General features: G+C 32.8%; 1 pseudogene; it reads left to right on the top strand.

Moving 5' to 3' along the window:
* The first annotated feature begins 906 nt into the window (after nt 1–906).
* Nucleotides 907–19,546, top strand: LOC128182187 (fibrinogen alpha chain-like; annotated as a pseudogene).
* Nucleotides 19,547–20,280: the final 734 nt, after the last annotated feature.

Below are 20,280 nucleotides of genomic sequence, written 5' to 3'. Positions count from 1 at the left end.
ATATTCACACAGTGGGTATGCCCGGTATGAAGATAAAAAGACCAATTATTTTACACGCATTTTTATCGAACGCAAGCGCCAATGAATCTTTTAGTATATATGCGGAGATCCTGAAAATTTTACACGGGGTTTTGAAGAATAATTTTGTTTTTCGAGGAGGGGGAGCATGTGCAGATCAGAAAATTTATCCGGAGGTGGGGGTTGAGGATCTGACGGTTATTTGAGTTGGCCAGGGGATGTCCGAGTCATGTTTTTGGTAATTCTACAATGTACATGTAATTGAAAGAAATTTTGCGGGGCTGTGGGAGGGGTGGGTTCTGGACCCTGCCCCTTTCCTTCTAGATCCTTGCATGATATGGGGAAGACCGATGCCGGTAATTTTATGGCAATTTTTACTATTTTTATTTAATTAATCATTTTCAAAGTTATCGGAATGCCAATATTTCCTTTCAACGCAGTTAAAACTTAAAATATGAACCATTTAGTCTCGGTTAGTAATCGGCCAACATGCGTACGCGTACGAAAGAAATGGCAATATTAAAGAAATTCGGATGGACGATCTGGGTCCTAGGTCTGATTCTTTTTTAGACTAAGAGCTACAGTCCTGCAGTTGGAGATTGTCAAACTCTTATTGATTATGTCAATTTAATTTGTCTCAAAGAATCAGTTTGTTTTTTAATCAATGATGTTTTACCTTAAAAAATAATAAATCGGGCACAATTTTGTATGAACTTTCAAGACACAACTCTTCATTGCTTTATCCGATATATTGCATGGGAAAAAGATTAAAATCGCATTTTTTTAAATTACAAAAGATATGGAAAATGAACTTAGATTAACTGCTAACAAACGAGCATAAAGAGAGACTGAGAACTAATTTTTTAGGGATACAAAAGCAAAGGGATTGTGCATCCATTTTAAAAGCAATACCCAACACAAAAGGTAGAGACGGAGTATACAAGATTTACCCGGATATGAAGACCAAGAAGTTAGTGTACTGTGACATGACCACGGACGGCGGAGGGTGGACCGTGAGTCTTTTCTGGTTCCTTGAATTTTTCATGTAACTTGGTTTATTGACCAATCTTGTCTACGTACATTTGCCGTTTGTTTGAATTCTGGAAGTGGGAGTGTGTTTTTAATTTCGAGACTTACGACATTGATTCTAACTGCAAGCTCAGATCTCAATCAATCTGACGGTGCGTAAGCATTTTTTGCATGTGGTCGTTTTCTACTTTCTAAAAAACCCAGCATTTATTATATAGGTGATCCAAAGAAGGATGGATGGATCTATTAGTTTCAATCGTACATGGCAGACCTACAAAGAAGGATTTGGAAAAGCAGACGGCGAATATTGGCTGGGTAAGAAATGTCCACAATGTCATGATGCCATGTTATTTTATTAACAAAGTATTGGGTACTAGGTTGCAATTTATCTTTATTTGCAATCAACCAAATAACACAAAAAAAAAAACCAAGAGGTCCATGGGGCCACATCGCTTACCTGAGCAACAATGACTTTATATGGGCATTTAAAGAATATTGTTCCGCATGGCCCCTCGGTAGAATAACAAATTTTACACTTATTTTTTACATATACTAAATCTTGGACATTATACATTTACGAAATACCATTCTTACCGAAAACACGATCCTATGCAAGATATTTAACTAATTTTTTGGTTGGAGTTCGCGGTTAACCTCCGGTTCTCTATATTTTAGCCCCCCCCCAACCACTTTATAAAAAGATCAATATATATATATATATATATATATATATATATATATATATATATATATATATATATATATATATATATATATATATATATATATATGAGAGAGCATATAGGTACATTTTCTCTCAGTTACTTACTAGTTATTGTATTTTATTTTTAAAAAATTCCTGTATGTGAAAGAAGAAAATTGTACCTCAATGCGCCCAATTCTCGAATCAAAAACATTTAAAAATTTGATGGGTCTTCTCTATCATAAATGATTGTAGTTTACCTGGCGTGAATTCATTTCGTATGACGTTTCATAACCTTACTCACTTGACTAATGAATAAACTATAAAACTGTACAATGTTGTCACATGATAATTCTAATCAATGTACTGACAGGCATATTGCTCTATTGTACTAAGGCCCATTTATTATTTTCATCTTCATTAAAAAAGAACAAATGGCTACAAACAAAGATGTTTTTCCGCTGCAATATTTTTTAAAGAACAACGATAGTGTTTAATAATAATGTGTCAGAACAATGCCAAGTGTTAAAAAGACTTCGTTTTTATTTACTTGTTTTAAAAAAACTATCCAAATTGGAGTAGATTATATATATATATATATATATATATATATATATATATATATATATATATATATATATATATATATATATAATTCAGATAAGAAGGGGCACCAGAACGTAGTTACTGCATATCATCCTTTAAGCAGGACATTTCTAATGATTAACCAAAATTTCAGCGCCAATCGTAGAATTATACGGAAGATACAGACCTTGGTTTGATGATGTTTTTGTTAACATGAATTTATTACATTCAACTTTTAACTTTTTTAACTTAACTTTTTTTAACTTGATATTTCCTATTCAGCATTTAAAATATAAACAAATTAAAGCATGACCTCAGCTCTTTGTACAAACATAGCATTGTGCAGAAAGCTCTGTATTTTGCTTATTACTCGAAACTTGACTCTTAGATAAGTCAGTAAATTATAAAAAAATTGTAAACACTTAAAACAATAAAAAAAAATGCACTAAAACAAAGGAAAAGCACAAATTATTTTTCATCATCAATATACCTATATATTTCTAGCAGCGAAAATTATCTCCGTTTAGACTGAAAATGCTGAGCATCTTAACAAATCACAGTGCAAGGGAAATTGGCGATTTTAAACTTATTAGTGTTCATATGAAGCAGAAATGATACAGTCGACTAAAATTAAGATTCTTTTTGATATCTGATGAATGGTATTTGAAAAAAAGGACTGAAAAATTAATAAGTTAGATGCAAATGGAAATTGGGACAGTGCGGGACATATGGCCCAGACTACTTTTACACAGTTCCGTTTTCGATATACGAAATGCTGAACCCGAAGTTATAAACTGATTGACCCCCGTTCTTTTTTTATTATTATTTTCGTAAATTACTCAAATTTGAAACAGAATAAGCACATGATTTTTGCAATTTATATTTTCCTTTCCGTAAGGAATATTTAGGCTAAATTAAGTTGAATTTGATTTTTAAAAATGCACCCCCTCTTTTTCTACAGTTTCGAGGTTTTCTCTGCTTTGAATAAAGATAGGTCTTTCATATCTCCAATTTATATTTGCCTTCCCATAAGGATGCTTTGTGCGAAATTTGGTTGAAATTGGCCAAGCGGTTTTAGAGAAGTTCAAAATGTAAAAAGTTTACAGACGGTCAGACGGACGACGGACAAAATGTGATCAGAATAACTCACTTGAGCTTTCAGTTTTCAAGAAAGAAGAAAAGACAAATATCAAACTTTGTGTCTTTGAATGTTGTTCACTATCATAATAAACTAACAGGCCTTAATAGATCCCTTTTCTAACCATATTAATTTTCAGGCATTCCATTTTCGTTGATCTCCGAAATATTTCAAGAAATGACCAAAACATCAAGCATAAACCAAAAATTTGTATACGTAACCATTTAGAAGAGTTTTTTGGAACCAGGTTAAAAATAGTCTTTGATAATTTTCTTATAAACATTAACGCCCCCTACAAAATCTTTCTTATCATATTACACACGACGACTTGGTTCAATGTTCTCAAGGATGGAATAGAAATTGTTGAAACTCTACAGGACATCAATACTCACATTTACAAAAGAATCTTGTGCATTAGTACTGTTGAAAATGAGCCCTACGAGCTATGCTATAGGGTAGAAGAACGTCAATTAATTATAGCTAGTTGACCCTAGGGAACCTTAGTTTACCAAAATCCATCGACTACTAGTATATTCTAAGAGATGATTTTGATACTATGGAGCTATAAACAGAGTTAATTCTAAGAACAAGTGGAGTTTTTTGGGCAGATAGTTATTATTCGTATCTTTCTTATGGAAGAACATTAAAAATTCTTACTCCAAACAAAGATTTTAATGCCTTGAGGGTGTATCAGGAATAAAACCCAAGGCCATTCAATTTAAGAAGTATTTTATTCAAGTATATAGATACATTGAAATGGATTGAACAGCAGGCATAATGCCTATTTATGTTCTCTCCTGAAACCCAAGGCCATTTGTGCAAGTTCAAGGTTATTGGAAGGAATTCGTGTTCCATCTATAGCTTTCTTATGGAGAAACATTAGAAATTCATAATTCACACAAAGATTTCTTATGACCTGAGAGTTTGTCATGACTTTGGCCCAAGGTCATTTTGGTGAATTCAAGGTCAATGGAAGGAAAAGTGGAAAACTCATTTCAGTTTCACATCTATCTTATGGAGAAAAATTTTAAGTTCTTACTGCATACATGGATTGCTTATGACCTGAGAGTGTGCCATGATTTTGATCCAGAGTCAGTTTTGCAAGTTCCAGGTCTTTGTTTAAAAACTGCATACTTCCTGTCTATGCCATACCTTGTAATACAAAATAATAAAAAGCTTAAATCTTACACAAAGATTGTTAATCATGTGACATGTTAATACTAGTATGTCCTGGCTAATAATTTGTTTAATATAGAAAATAAATTCGTTATCCAGGTCCAATGTATGGAATACAATCCGGGATAAATCCCCGTACACCCTTGATTTGACCTGAATAACTAATAATATCCATGTATTTTTTTATCATGTTTTCCTTAGGAAATGAAAATATTCACTTGCTGACCATAATAGCCAAACAGGAACTACGAGTTGACCTACAAAAGTTTTCCGGTGAAAAAGCATACGCCAAATACTCCACGTTTTCTGTGGCAAGCGAGGCTGATAAATACAAGTTAACAGTCGCGGGGTATAATGGAACTGCAGGTAACTGTTTGTCCACTTACATGAATTGTACATTAGGTAACAAATATCCATTTTATATACCATGTTTAAATATGATTGTAAAATTGTATTCCAGGGAATGACTTATCTGGTCACAATGGGAGAAAATTTACCACGAAAGACCAAGACAATGATACCTTTGACAGAAACTGTGCTGTTAAGTATGATTCCGGATGGTGGTTTTCAAGCTGTTTTGTGACTAATCTTAACGGTCGGAATCATAAATCTGCTGTCTACACATGGAAAAGCATAATATGGGACTCTTTCGGAAAGAGTAAACTAGCTTTGAAAAATGCCAGAATGATGATTAGATCCAAAGTTTGATGTTTTTTGTGATGCTGAGATAAAAATAAAGTAAATAAGATTTCCATATTTTCATTTATTTTTTCTGCCATTTTTTGCATATCAGGCACGTACTATCGTTTTTTCTAATTGGAGAGGCTACACCACAACAAAAAGTGGAGGGACTGACTAAAAATGAAAACACAAACTGACTTTTACCTCTCGTTTTTAAAAGATGTATTTGAAAAAATATATTGACCCTCAAACCATTTGTATTTCTGAACAAAACATAAATTAATACTTGGATTTGAAATGATTAAGAATGCGTTTGTATTATATGGAAAATGCAATCACAGATATGTGGACAAAGTGTTTCGGCCTTAAATTATATATGCATAAATGTTTTTTGTACCTTTGTGTTTAGATTTGTATACTTCTAATAGGGTCTCTTACTCGGAATCGAATGAATTACTATTGGATTGACTGTAAGGAAATACGATTATCACATTACAACAAAGCTTAAGTTGCAGTTGCAAGGCTTTAAACACCATTTAAAATTTGAGAAAATCTTTGCAACTCTGATTTTAAAAAAATTACCGAATAATTTTTTTTCTATATATCTGGTTGATATATGACAAAAATGCACTGCGTAGAGTAAAACAAGTATTTTATTTCATTTGCTTGTGAAGTCAAATTTAATTTGATCTTTAAAGGTATATGAGGCGTATTTTTTCATGCTAAGAAATATTTGATTGATTTATTTATTTAAATATGTTATATAAAGATATATCTTCACAATAAATTACGCAGTTTATATCAATCGGGTTAAAAAGATATAGAAATTAATAAATAATTTTTATAATTACATTTGCGTCCACAATAAATACAGCATTTGAATAAACCCCGCCTTAAATCGGCCACGTGATACCACGCTCAGTCTATTACAACTATAATGGCGACGACGAGAAAGATAGGTCTACCCGTAATACCGTTAAGTTTGACAGATTTGGCAAAGAAAGAAAAAAAGAGACAGACTGACAATGATAGGAGCAAAGGGAAGATTGTCATCGGAGAACATGTAGATTGATGGAATAGGAATTAAAGCCGAATTAAACTTAAGTTTAATAAGTTTTTATCATGAAGTTGTAGGGGTTTTGATAGTCAGGTTCGTACGTGTTCCATGTCTTTACTTTATAAGTTATGAAACACCAGTGGATTTTCGTTTGGAGAAATTTTTGAATAAAGAATTAATAAACACTGTCAGCACATGCATCCCTCAGGAGAGGGGGTATTCACTAATTTTACCGTATCGTTGATGCTAAAATAGTGTTTCATCTTTATTACACATAATTAGCAATTTATATTGTTTTACATTAATGAATAGAGAATAATAAATCTTTGGGTATCATCTGATCTAAGAATTATCTAATTTAAGATATGAAAAACGTGATTCTAATTTGTAAACAAACTGTTTTTCCATCGTGTTTTCAATACTAGGTTTTCCCGCACTCATGCGCAGTGGCGTTACAAATGGCCGGTCACATTAATATTCATCAGACGTGTAGCAAAGTTTAGAGACAAATAACTAAAGAAAGAACATGTTTTACGGGCCTAGAGTTTCTGAAACATCTAATTATAAGAAGCATGATGTATATTTTTACTAATACTCGTGAAAATTTTTTACTCCAAATACGCCACATATACCTTTAAAAGATATAATAAAATTTGAAATGTTAATTGAAACTTTAAAAAAGTCAAATATAACAACACAAAATAATATCACACTCAGGTTAAATGCATACTTTGTTTTAGGCTGTCCAAAGTTTAGTCTATGTTAAACGTCAGCCGCGCGCGTAAGTTATGGAGAAATCGTCGTATAAAAAAAATGAAGAAAACAATCCATTGCAACCAAAGATTTAACATGAAAGTTTGCGGATTTTAAAGTTATGAGGTGCCTTTATACATCGAAATGATACACATATGAACAAAATACATGCATATTAAATGTTTTTTTAAAAACATTTGGATTTACAGGAATTTTGTTGATTTAATTGTTAAAATAAAAGATGGCAGTATTTGTTTGAACAAATTATGTTCAATGATACCAATTCTAAATAAATAGCTCAGTAAATATCCTAGATAAACATAGAATAGGAATACTTTCTAATAAAACTTAAATAAAACACGACATTCTTGTTTTCTGAAGTACATATGCGCAGAACAGCGTTCTTATCCTCAAATGTACATGCACAAAATGTCCGCGCATCCCCCTTAAAAGTGTACAATTTTATTAATATATATATATATATATATATATATATATATATATATATATATATATATATATATATATATATATATATATATATATATATATGTAAATTAATATATAATATATTAATAATATGTATATGTAAATATACGAAGACAGATAACATCATAAAAAATTAACATAATAAATTCTCTCTCAGCTTCGATGCTTTCAATAAATATTTACAAAGTTTCTGAATAGATTTGTAGTTATCAAAACTTAACAACTGTATAAATTTAGAAAAGGAAGGTGTCTTATAGTAGTAAGTTTCTGTGTATTTTTCTCGAATATTCGAAAAAGCAGGACAAACAAGAACAAAAGGAATTCATCTTCAATCTCTTGAGATTAACACAAAGTACATTTAGGTCACTTCTAGGTATGTTCCAGGCTTGGGGTAATGCTAAATGTAATGGTAATGCATTGCAATGCATTACATGTTTTCAAAGTAATGCTAGTAATGTGTAATGCCACAAAATTAGCATTACAAGTAATGGTAATGTAATTCATTACTTTCCAAAATCTAGTGTAATGCTGGCATTACATGGCATTACTTTGCATTACTATGCTTATTTATGCATGTTCACTTTAAAAAAAATGATGAATAAATGAATAGTTGAAATTGAATTTGATTAAATTTCTTTTTTAAGAAGAAAGAAATAATTCTTGAGATAAAAATGTTTTAATTGTATTATTAAAAAAGATTTTTAAAAATTCATTTTGAATTGTTAATATTACTAACTATAACAGCACAATTTCATAACATTTTTAAGAGTGTTGTTATTAAGAGTTTTTAATCATTTAAACAATTTACTCCAATTAGTTTGCACTTCAATAAGAAATGTGTCAACAACACACTATGCCCCCAGGATAATCTAAGTATCAAAACAATCTATTGTTATAAGAAGTGCTAAACACCCCAATCCCCTTCCCTTGTCCCATGTCCCAATAGAATAGGAGATAGACATGCACCTTTAAAAGCAAATTGAATGCACTGTCCATCCATGATGAAAATCAATATCACTTCAAATATTATAACCCATTTGAATATAATTTTACTTATTCTCTTTCTCTCTCTCTCTCTCTCTCTCTTGTATATTAAGTACACTGTACATTAGTTTGGACTGATAGAAAATACAAGATTCATTTATTAGGGTCTTCCGTCTTCAGCGGAAGACCCTTCTATTATTCTATTGTTTCTTTTTCACTTTTCTTATTGTTATTATTCTTTTTTTTCAAGCTGATTTTGTGCAGACGATTTCTTGGAGATGGCTCCATCGATTTCATCCAAATTTTCAACACTAACGCGTTTGTATCAGAAGTTTATAGGTTTTTTTCAATTTTTGAAAATTCACTTCCGTTCGGAAGTTATCGTCGATAAACGATTTTTAAAAGCGAATTTTGTCTGCGACGTTTCTCAAAAATGAGTAAAGATATAAAACTGACATTTTCAGAGACGATAGATCTACCGTTTTTCTGGTGCAACACACTCAAGACAATTTCCGCCGTCACTTCCGGTCGTCATTGGAAGGAAATTTGAAAAATTGAATTTTTCGACTTTTTTATTTTTTAATATTTTTTTTTGAAACTTATACATCTTATAGTGACCCTTTCACTGATTCATAATATGTAATTTGTTTTTAAATCGACCATGGCATTCTCGAGAAATTAAGCGTCAAAGTCCTGAAGCGAGAGTCCGAGTAGCTCAGTCGTTATAGTCGTGGACATGGCCCAGGCGACCCGGGTTTAAGCCTCGAGTGCCGCAAAATTTTTTTCTCTTTTTTTCGCTTAGATCTACGATTTTATTTTTGAATTGATAGGTTTAATCTTATCTATTCAAAAATTGGATGGAAGACCCACTCGTTGCTCGCAACGAGATCGAATCTAGTTTTTTCTATTATTGCACTTAATATATCCTAAGATAAAGATCGTCAAACAGTACTTTTCAGTCCGAGCGTCGACTGCTCCTGTAAAACATTTATTTAGTATAGCTGGAAGATTTTTAAACTAACAGGATGCAGTTAAAAGATGAACCCTTTGAAACTTCGATCATAAAGTGCAACAGCAATCTTTTGTCTTAAAGTGTCCTCAGTAGAAAGAAATACGATTCGATTCAAATACAGTATCTTAAGAAATATAAGTGGGAAAAACCATCTGTTTATGAATTAATACAATTAAGTGTCCAAAATTATAAAGATTTGTGTAATCTGGGGAAATATCTCTATTTAGCTTTTGATAATCGCAACATTATTCCATAAATTGTTTTTTGTTATGCATGTAATTCTGTGGCTCTATTTCGTATCCTACATTGTATCATGCCAAGTGTCTATAAATATCATTTTACTTATGTAATATGTTGTTCATAATGCCACAAGATGATTATATATTGAGCAAATAAAGAATGACTCTTGTATAGTCATTGAATTTGAACTTGATACTGAGCATGAACCTGTAGATATGTTAAAGAGTGTTTTATATATGAAACATTTGCGAAAACTCTTTATTAGCTTTACTTTTTTAAAACAAAGTAATGGTAATGGTAATGCATTACTTTACTCATGTAATGGTAATGTAATGCATTACTTCAAGAAAATCAAGTAATGGTAATGGTAATTTAATGCCCAAATTCATGAAGTAATGGTAATGTAATGCATTACTTTACAATGTAATTCGCCCCAAGCCTGGTATGTTCTTATACCTTCCGTTTTCAACGTTTAAGGAATGTGCTGATAATTTACATATTGATATAAGAGACACTCACTTTATGTGACAACCGTTTCAAAAGATATTTAATTTAATGTGTAACTATTTCCTTGTACACTATACATTTTGAAGACTTTTCAAAAACAATATAACAATTCTGTATGAACGCGTCAGTAAGGCGCTGTTCAACTAGTAGAACAAATTGTTTAACATTAGTAACTTTTTGTTGTTCCCAAAAATTTCCCAGTCATAAACAATAAAGTTCATTTCTAACTAGGCTTACCCAATTTTTACATTTTTCCTGCTGTTTTTCATAGAAATAAACAACGTTATTTAGTGAACATAACGTTATGAATAGCAATTGCTCTGTTGGCATATTCCATGATGCGCGCCAGCGCATCATGGAACATATGCCAGCAGAGCAGTTGCTATTCATAACGCCATGTTCACTAAATAATTGTTGTTTTTTACTTATATTTGCATTTTACCACTCACAAATACCTTGTATTAGCCTAGACATTGACATTGAGCTAGTGCATCAAAAATAAACATTTAGACTGTAATGTATCTTTTTAATTCACATAGCTTTGTTAACAGAATCAATGATATGTTATAAAAATAATTCCTTTAAAATGTTATTATAAGACATGTTTGAATTAAATGCATCAATTTTATGGAGTTTGAGAAAAAACTAATGATGTATCGTTAAGTTTTTTAAATCTATAACGTCATGGAAAAGTATCTGACTTCACACCTTTATGACGTCATAGTATACTGACAGAGCAAATGTGACTATAGAGAAATAATTGCGGTTCCTCCGTATGGACTTACAGAGGGAAAGAACAATGGCTAAGCAAATATAATTATTTATATCACATGAAATTGTATTATATAATATTGTAATATATAATAATGTATCAGATGGTACAATATGTATAATATGATATTGTATTGTATAATATTTTACTATATCACATGATATTGTATCATATGATATGATATAATGTTGTATCAAATTATATTGTATCATATGATGCAATATCATATTATGTATCAAATATGATACAGTATCACACAATACAATATCATACTATATTATACATATTGTCAGTGTGATAGGATGCAATATTGTATTTTATATTATTGTACATGTATTGATAAACATTGTATCTTATAATACCGTATAAAAAGAACATATGATTATCATACAATTTTTTAAACAGATGATTTACGATATTGTATCAAAACAGTATCCATGAATATCCAAGATCATAGAGTATGATTTTCATATAATGTGATAAAGATGGTCTCATAAACGTGATGCCTCATAAAGGCGATGCCTCGTCTCGGTGAGCTTTGTAATCTGTGATTACCTATGTTTTAATGATAGAACAGAAAGACAATTCAATTTCTGTTTTGTTAATTGTTGACACAGGCCAGGATTAGTCAAAGAGCATACACAACAGTACACAGCATTAACAACGTGACAAAGAGTTATCTAGAACGTCACATGCGCCCACAAAACAAATACAAATATGGTTACTCGTACACAACATAATTCGACATAATACACAATTAATCAACATCCCCTTTTCTTAAAAGAGATTGTATAGTACATAAAACTTAGTAAAGCAAACACTACAAATAACAAAGACTGACTAGAGTATATGAGACTACGATTTTCAAATAAGAACTTAAGACAAATAATGAATCCATTAAAATGTCATAAAAAATCTAGAGTTTGTGTTTGCTTATTAACTCTCCGAAATGTAAAGCTAGATTCAAATGGATTGCACAATTAGTAACGAACAAAGTCTTTCTGGTTCTTTGCGGATGCGTGAAGATCGACGCAATGGGATAGTTTCCGGTTCAACATCAGTAGGAGTTTGTTGTATGGAATTCTCCAAGAGGTCACTGTTTTCAAGAAGTAAGTTGGTCGCAGTAATAGAGTTGGAATAGTACGGTATTTTCTTCTCTGTCAAAATGAACGGTTCACGACTTGATGTGGTTTTCTCATATGAAGTTTCAGCTTGTTTTCTCTTGCTTTCAAAACGCACAGGAAACGTGTCACGGATCACTGCTTCTATCTTTGTTGGTCGAATGTGTAGTCAATTTCTGCGGTAAGTTGCACCGTCCTGCGACTGAACTATATAGGTTTGGTTATGTAGACAGTGAACAATTTTAAGAAGAATCTATTTCTTATTCGATTTCCTTTCAAAGAAAACATTCTGGGTTTACCCGAGTTGAGGTCGATCATGTGATGTTTTGTCATAATAGCGTTTCACAGACTTCTTTCGTTGTTCTCGTTTTGGATTTCTGTACGGATTGGGTTGAACTACCTTTGGCAGTCTTGTTCGGGTAGATCTTCCATACATCACTTCACAGGGACTTAAACTGGTTTCTTGTCGAGGGGTATTTCTCTGCTCCATCAGAGCTTCAAATTGGTCTGTTCCTTTCTTGTCACATTTTGTGATCAAATGTTTCATGATTTTCACCGCAGATTATGCTTTTCCGTTAGCGCTTTTGTGATTTGGTAATGGGGTTACATGCTTTATTCCCCATATAGTGGTAAACTTATGGAATTTACTGGAAATAAACTGGGGCCAACCATCTGTGACAATAATTATGAAAATTACAAAGTGAGAGAATAGCTTCTTCAGGGTTTTAATAAGTTTCACTGACGCTGTTGCCGGCATTAAAGTAATGTCAATATAGTTGCTATGATAGTCAATGCTGACTAAGTACGATTCTGTGTTTGGAAGAAATCTAATCTTATCTTCTCCTGGGGTTTGGTTGCATCGTCAGTTTGAGTGAGTGGGTTTTTCGTTGGTCTAGGTTTCATCTCCTGACAGCTAGTTGTCTTATTTCACTCTGCATGTTTGGTCAGAAAATGGTTTCTCTTGCTTGGCAAATCATAGAGTCGTAGCCAAGATGAGCTGTGTGTAGTCGATGCTTAAATCAACTCGTATGGATTTCGGTATACATAGCTTTGCATTTTACTACAATTTCATTATAAACACTAAGAGTTTCACGTAAATTATAGAAATGTCTAACAGAGTCTTCTACCATGTGTTTTTTTTTTCAGGCCATCCTTCAGTGATGTTCTAATAAAACACTGTAATTCTTCTTCTGTTGCCTTGCGAATCTCATCAAGACGCACGTCTGAGAAGTCAGGATCAATGCATATGCTCGTGACTCTTGGGCGTTCATCGTGCACTTCTACAGTCTGCTATCACAATATCTTCTCCTTTCACAAACTTGAAAGTAATTTCATATCAGTTTAGTTTCATCATAATATCCCACAGTCGACGAGGAGCAGCTGATAAAGGTTTTCTGAGAATTGCTTCCAGGGGCTTGTAATCATTTTCAATTTAGACTTTTCTGCCGTAGGTATTCTGATCAAATATTTCAAATCCAAATAAGATAGATAGTGCCTTCTCTTCAATCTGAGTCCATTTTTGTTGTGCTGAGGTAAATGATCGAGATGCATACTCGATAGGTTTTCCGTTCTGCAGGAGGACAGCTCCAAGACCATCTTGCCCTCTGTCTGTAGGGTTAATTCCGGTCAGGATTAAAGTAAGCCAGAACAAGAGTATCGGTAAGTTGCTTTTTGACGTAAGTAAATGTTTTCTCACACTTCTTAGTCCAGGCCCATGGTGTGTCTTTGCGTGTCAGAGTTCTGAGTGGTTCAAGAGTTGTAGATAGGCTAGACAGGAATTCGGCCATGTACTGGACAACACCACAAAATCTTTTCACACCAGAAATGTCTGTCGGGCTAGGCATATCAATTATAGCCTGGATTTTTCCATCATCTGCTTTCACACCTTCACTAATAATCTTGTGTCCATGGAATGTGATGTCTTTCAGCACAATCACTTTCTTATCATCATTCAGAATGATCTTCGCTTGCTTGCATCTAGAGTACAGCAGTTTCAGCTTTTCAGTGGTGTCCTGTTTAGCTTTCTCCACAGATCTCCACATCCAGTAACAATGATATCATCAGCTATTGTGAACACACCTTCAATGTCACCAAGCACTTCAGTAAGTTTTCTCTGGAAGATTTCACTGGATACTTTCAATCCAAATGGGAGTCTTCACCATCTGTATCGACCAAACGGAGTGATCATTGTCGTCAACATGCTTGATCGATCATCCAGTTTCGTATGCCAGTATGCTTCTTTGATATCCAATTTGCTAAACAGCTTGGCTTTCTGAAGCTTAGGTAGAATGTCACAAAGAGTTGGTAACTTATAGTGTTCACGCAATAATGCTGAATTCAAAGCTTGTGAATCAATACGAATTCTTAGTTTTCCATTAGCTTTATGGACCACAGCCATCTGACTGACCCATCTCGTCTGTGTGGTTACTGGAACAAAGATCCCTCTGTCAACTAATTTGTCGAGTTCAGTTTTGATTCTGTCCTTGATAACAAGTGGAAGTTTTCGGCAAGGTAGAGTTTTCGGCCGAACTTCATCGTCTATCACGAGTTTAGCTTCTCCAAAGTCAGCTAGGTCTGATGTGGTATCCATCATCAAGATGAACTTTTCATCGTTCCTGGTAATAAGATTCATCTTCTGTATCACATGAAGTCCTAATAAACTCCGCAGTTTATTGCTTACAACAGCAAATGTCACATTCATCACTTCATTCGATTCCGGGTAAGTACCGGGAAGGCAACTTCACCTAGAGTTTTCAAAGATGCCGAGTCATTTTTACATATACATTTTACATATACCAACAATTAATTAAGCGATATGTTGCCATTTCAATATCGATTTAAGTTCACGTTGTAGAAATTTCTTGCTTAAATTATGCAGTGCATACACGCAAAACCTCATACATATTTTTAATTCTATAACACTCCATTTATATTAACTATACAGAAATTAATTTTGAAAATGAGGAAGATAAATCAATTTGGTACTTGCAGATTGACCAATAAAGGAATCATAATTTTCAACACAAGTTAACCAAAAAAAAAATGAAAATTGTATATTCTTTTTCGTTTGGCCGATAATTTGAGAAAGACAAATTGGATAACACAAAGAGTTGGCCTTCTTCAGGAAAGACTTGTACATGAACAGCTGGGTTTGTCCTTAATATTCCGAATATAACCTAAATAGTTCTCTTCTCCTCACGAAACGCATATCAAATGTTATTTTAATTATCCAAAAGAAATATATATACATGTATACTAAGAACTTCACCATGAAAGAACTCTTCGAAAACAACGAGAACATCATGGCTCTGATTATAATATTTTATAGTTTTTTTGTTTATGGACTTGGTTTGTGGCTGTTCTGCCTATTGAACCTCAGCCCCAAGTCAAAGGTATTTTGGCAGGCTTAATTATCAATTGCGGGCAATTTATCAACGAGCATTGAAATATAAAACATAAAAATGAAAACAAAACCTTTACATGGTAGGATCCTGCCAAGGAAAGGTAGCTGAAGGAAAGGTTTGCCCGTTAAAAAATGTTAATATATGAATGTAGTTGAATGAATATTTTCTTTTAAACAGACAACGTGGAATCTCTCCTTGAGTTGACCCCATGCACATGGAAACACCTGAACTCCTCCTTCAAAATTGATTCCCCGGCCACTGTGGATGTGCCTCTCACCTCTCACTTCAGACTGACCGGGAACACCTCAACAAGTATATCAGTCAGCACACTCGATCTTTATCTGGTATATTTTTGATTTTTCTTAATATTTTGGCCATTAAATCTGAATACGGTACTTTACTTATCTCTTGTCTCTTGTGTGCGACATTCCTAACCGTATTCCCATATGCAGTACGAAACTATCATAGTATATCATAAAAGATTCATTGTAATAATACAAGTTTTAAGAGAGGATAATATAATACATCCTTAAAAAAAACATTGTACTAAATTATTACCATCATTAACATCAAATCAAGGTCGCATGTAGTCAATGTCCGATGTACTTGTTATATATTTAAGGATGACGTTTACTCAGAATGAAAAAAAATTCCACTGATGATAATGAAAAACCAACTATTGTGTGTCATAAACCTTACATGGTAGTGTTATTCTTCACTTTCGAAAAAGTAGGTCAATGACCTACTTTTTGAGTTAATGGCCATTGAATATTTTTTGAAAATTGAAGAAAAATCCATAAAAATTTTACACTAGGAATGAGATTTTCTCAATTGTGAAAATAATACAAATTGCTTAAATCTTTAACAAATGAAATACAGTTTATGAATGGTAGTGTCATTAAATAGATACAAAGCATAAAGTTTTCATTCACAATTTTTATAGATATTCTAGTCCGAATTTCCTCTATCAGTTTTCAAATTACTACACATTTTTGATTCAATAAAACAAAAAACTGAATGATGATAATGCTAAAACATTTATAGTATTAAACTAAGTATATTAACCTTTTTCTGCTGGCATAACATTTATATGAGGTCAATGATCAAAATTTTGAAATATGGTGTCTTTTATCATTTTTAGGCATTTTTCAATATTTTTGTAGTGTTTTGCATACGATTATCTATACGAAAAAGCAAGATAAAACCAACAAAAAATATGCAAAATTATGTTGACTAACAAATAAAATCTTAACTTTAAATATTACAGTACTACCAAAAATATTTCAGTGGATAACAAAATCTGAAAAATTTAGTCCGAATTTCCTCTGTTTTGCTAAAAGTCAAACTTTGTCAAAGCCTAATTCCATAATTTAGTAAAAATATCGATTGTCATGTCAATAATAATTCATTTCATAAATACTTTTTGTATTTAAAACAAATTTTACTCATGAAATTGAACTTTTTAACAATCCGGATTTGAGAACTCAAACCCTGAGTAAACAACGTCCTTAAGTTCAAATTGCCCTCACTTACCTTACAGGGCTACAAAAGCAAAGAGACTGTGCATCCATTCTTAAAACAATACCTAACACAAAAGGTAGAGACGGTGTGTACACATTATACCCGGATATGAAGACCAAGAAGTTGGTGTACTGTGACATGACCACGGACGGCGGAGGGTGGACCGTGAGTCTTTTCTGGTTCCTTACTTCCATAATGTTGTCTATGTACATTTGCAATTTTGTTTGTTTGTGTTCTTTAAATCGGACTGCGGTGTAGTCGCTTGAATTGATTTGACAACCACCAAACGCCAAACATCCAAAGTGGAAATTTATTAAGAAAACTGGATCTTCGTAGTTATTAAAAGACTAGCTAGAATATTCGCATCTGAAAGTTTAAATATATCTGATGAGTAATTTTTGACCATCTAGCTTCCTTAATGTTATATTTTTAGATTGCTCTTAAATGATTACATGTATTTAAAATATTGTATCAACAATGGTTTTAATGTGTAGAAAATAAGCATATATGACTTCTATTCTTTTAAAAATTTTTACCACTCAGGCATCTAGCTAAAGAAATTCTTGGGAATAACATATAATGATATTAAAGGGAGGTATTTAAGAATTTATGGTCATTAGTTTAAACCGCGGGCGCAAACCTCCATCAATCTTATGGTGCGAATGCATTTACTCGTTTTTTACTTTTTTATCATCGTCGGAAACCCACGGCCAGTCTCGCATACGCTTACTGAGCGTATGCAAGACTGGCCATGGGTTTCCGACGATGCTTTTTTATTTCTTCAATTTAATTTTAAACCATCATTTTATTATAAAGGTGATTCAAAGAAGGATGGATCATAGCTCTGTTGATGTTTACCGTTCATGGCAGACCTACAGGGAAGGATTTGAACAGGCAGACAGTGATTACTTGCTGATTAAGAAATTTATCGCACATCTTATATATATCGTATCATATGGAGTTTACTTTATCAAAACACAACTGCTTTTTATCACTGTGACCAAATTCTAAATGTCATATGAAATTCAAATATATACATGGTGATAATAAATACCTGGTTGCAGTTTATCTTATAGCCACCAATCAAATAAATGCCAAAACATGATCAAAATACCATGCTTTTGTGCTTTTTAATGTTGTTTATTACCATAATAAAGTGATAAACCTTTATAAATCTCTTTCTGACCATGTCAATTTTCAGGCTTTAAAAAAAATGATATTCAAAATATTTCAAGAAATGACGAGAACATATATCATAAACCATAACACCACGGAGTATAATACCGCCATCAAGAAGAATTTTTGGAACCATTTTTTGGAAATGTAATGTAAACACTTGTTCGTTTTCAAGAAGAAAAAAAAGCTTTCAAACTTCTAGCGCACTCATACCGGGTGCAACTAGTTATATTAAATAAGACACTCTGGTTTGTGTGTTGTTATGTGCAGTTAAATGTCAACTCTTTGCCTCTTGCTCGTTATATGAAAATATCTTATGGATAAAATCGAAATTCTTGAAACCCTACCACATCTACAGGACATCAATAATCACCTTTCAAAAAGGACCATTTGGCTACTGCGTAGAATGAGTCCTATGAGCTATGTTATGATTTAGAAAAAGTAATTTTATCCGCTTACTGACCCTACGGAAGGAAATAAAACTTCCGAGAACTGAAGGGTTTTTATTTTGCTACTGTGTCAAATGTAATATGAGTTCTTTCTAGGTACCAATGGGGATTTGTGGTTAAGAAAGGCATAGTTTTAAGAAAGAAATGACATTTTCGAAACCATATTCCATAATTTTAGGACACCTCCTATCAAATATTATGAGATGATTTGCCAACAAAATAAAAATTTAAGTAAGAGGAATTTGATGAACAAAAGTGTAATAGACGGCATCATGCAATGAAAATACAAGCTTTCTAAGAAAATGTGTAATAAATTGTGATAAAGATAAAGTAACATGTATTCTTTTTTATGATTTTTATCGAGGAAATTACTATAGTCACTTGTTTACAACCAAAACTAAACAAGAGCTACAAGTGGGCCTCCAAACACTTTCCTGCGAAAACAAACACGCAAGGTACACAAAGTTTTCTATGGCAAGTGAGGCTGAAGACCATATGCATGTAAATGTGAAATTTTGTTCCAGGGGATAGCTAGTCTATCTCCACACAATGGGAAAAAATTTACCATGAAAGACCAAGATAATGACACCCATAATAAAAACTGCGTTGTTCTGTATCCATAAGGATGGTGGTTTACAGATTGTTACCTTAGTAATCTAAACGTTCAGATTCCGAACTCTGCATTCCGGCCATGGGACACTTTAAAAACAGCTGTAAAAATACCACAATGATGGTTAGATCCAAAGTTTGGTGTCATGATTGTTTTGTGACTAAGATAAAGAAGAAATGAGTTTCCACTTTTTATTCACTTTTTAACGGTATTACAATTCGTATGCACATTAGACATGAAGCAACGTTAGGAATGAAAATGAAAGGGAAAATAACCGTTCAAGTGAAGTTTCCTTTAGATACATGTATGAAGTTAAGGGGGATACTTCTTTCAAAAGGTGAGCTCTGCTGCCTCGGTTTATTGTATGTGTGTGCCAGGTACTGCCAGCATACTAGTACATGTATATTCAAAAAGAAAACAAAGATGGAACTTTTTTCGAAGCTAAAGATATCACATACGAAAGTTAAGCATTTGAATGTTGTGGTGCCTTTATACATCCAATTGATAGCCCCTACCGGTGTAACGATGAAAAGTAACCCCGCAGAATATTGACTCGGGGTCAAATTTCTACGCAGAAAACTGACCCAAGGTCAGTATTCTAAGATAAGTAGTGTCTTTTTCGTACAATAGAAAACCATTCCAGACTTGTAGATCTCAGACCACCCACACGTTGAAAACTGACCCCATAGAATTTTGACATCGCTTATCAACTACATCGAAATTAGAGGTGAGATGTGTAGCATTTATGTTCGGCGAGGGGGAAGGGGGCAGCGAAAGCATATAAGTTATGGGCCTCCGTTTTATCCTGTTATATATATATATATATATATATATATAGCATCAGTTTGAACACAG

Source organism: Crassostrea angulata, chromosome 4 (assembly GCF_025612915.1).
Source record: "Crassostrea angulata isolate pt1a10 chromosome 4, ASM2561291v2, whole genome shotgun sequence".
Classification (NCBI taxonomy): Eukaryota; Metazoa; Mollusca; class Bivalvia; order Ostreida; family Ostreidae; genus Magallana; species Magallana angulata.
Note: the sequence above shows the minus strand (reverse complement) of the source record. Positions and strands in the feature narration are given on the sequence as shown.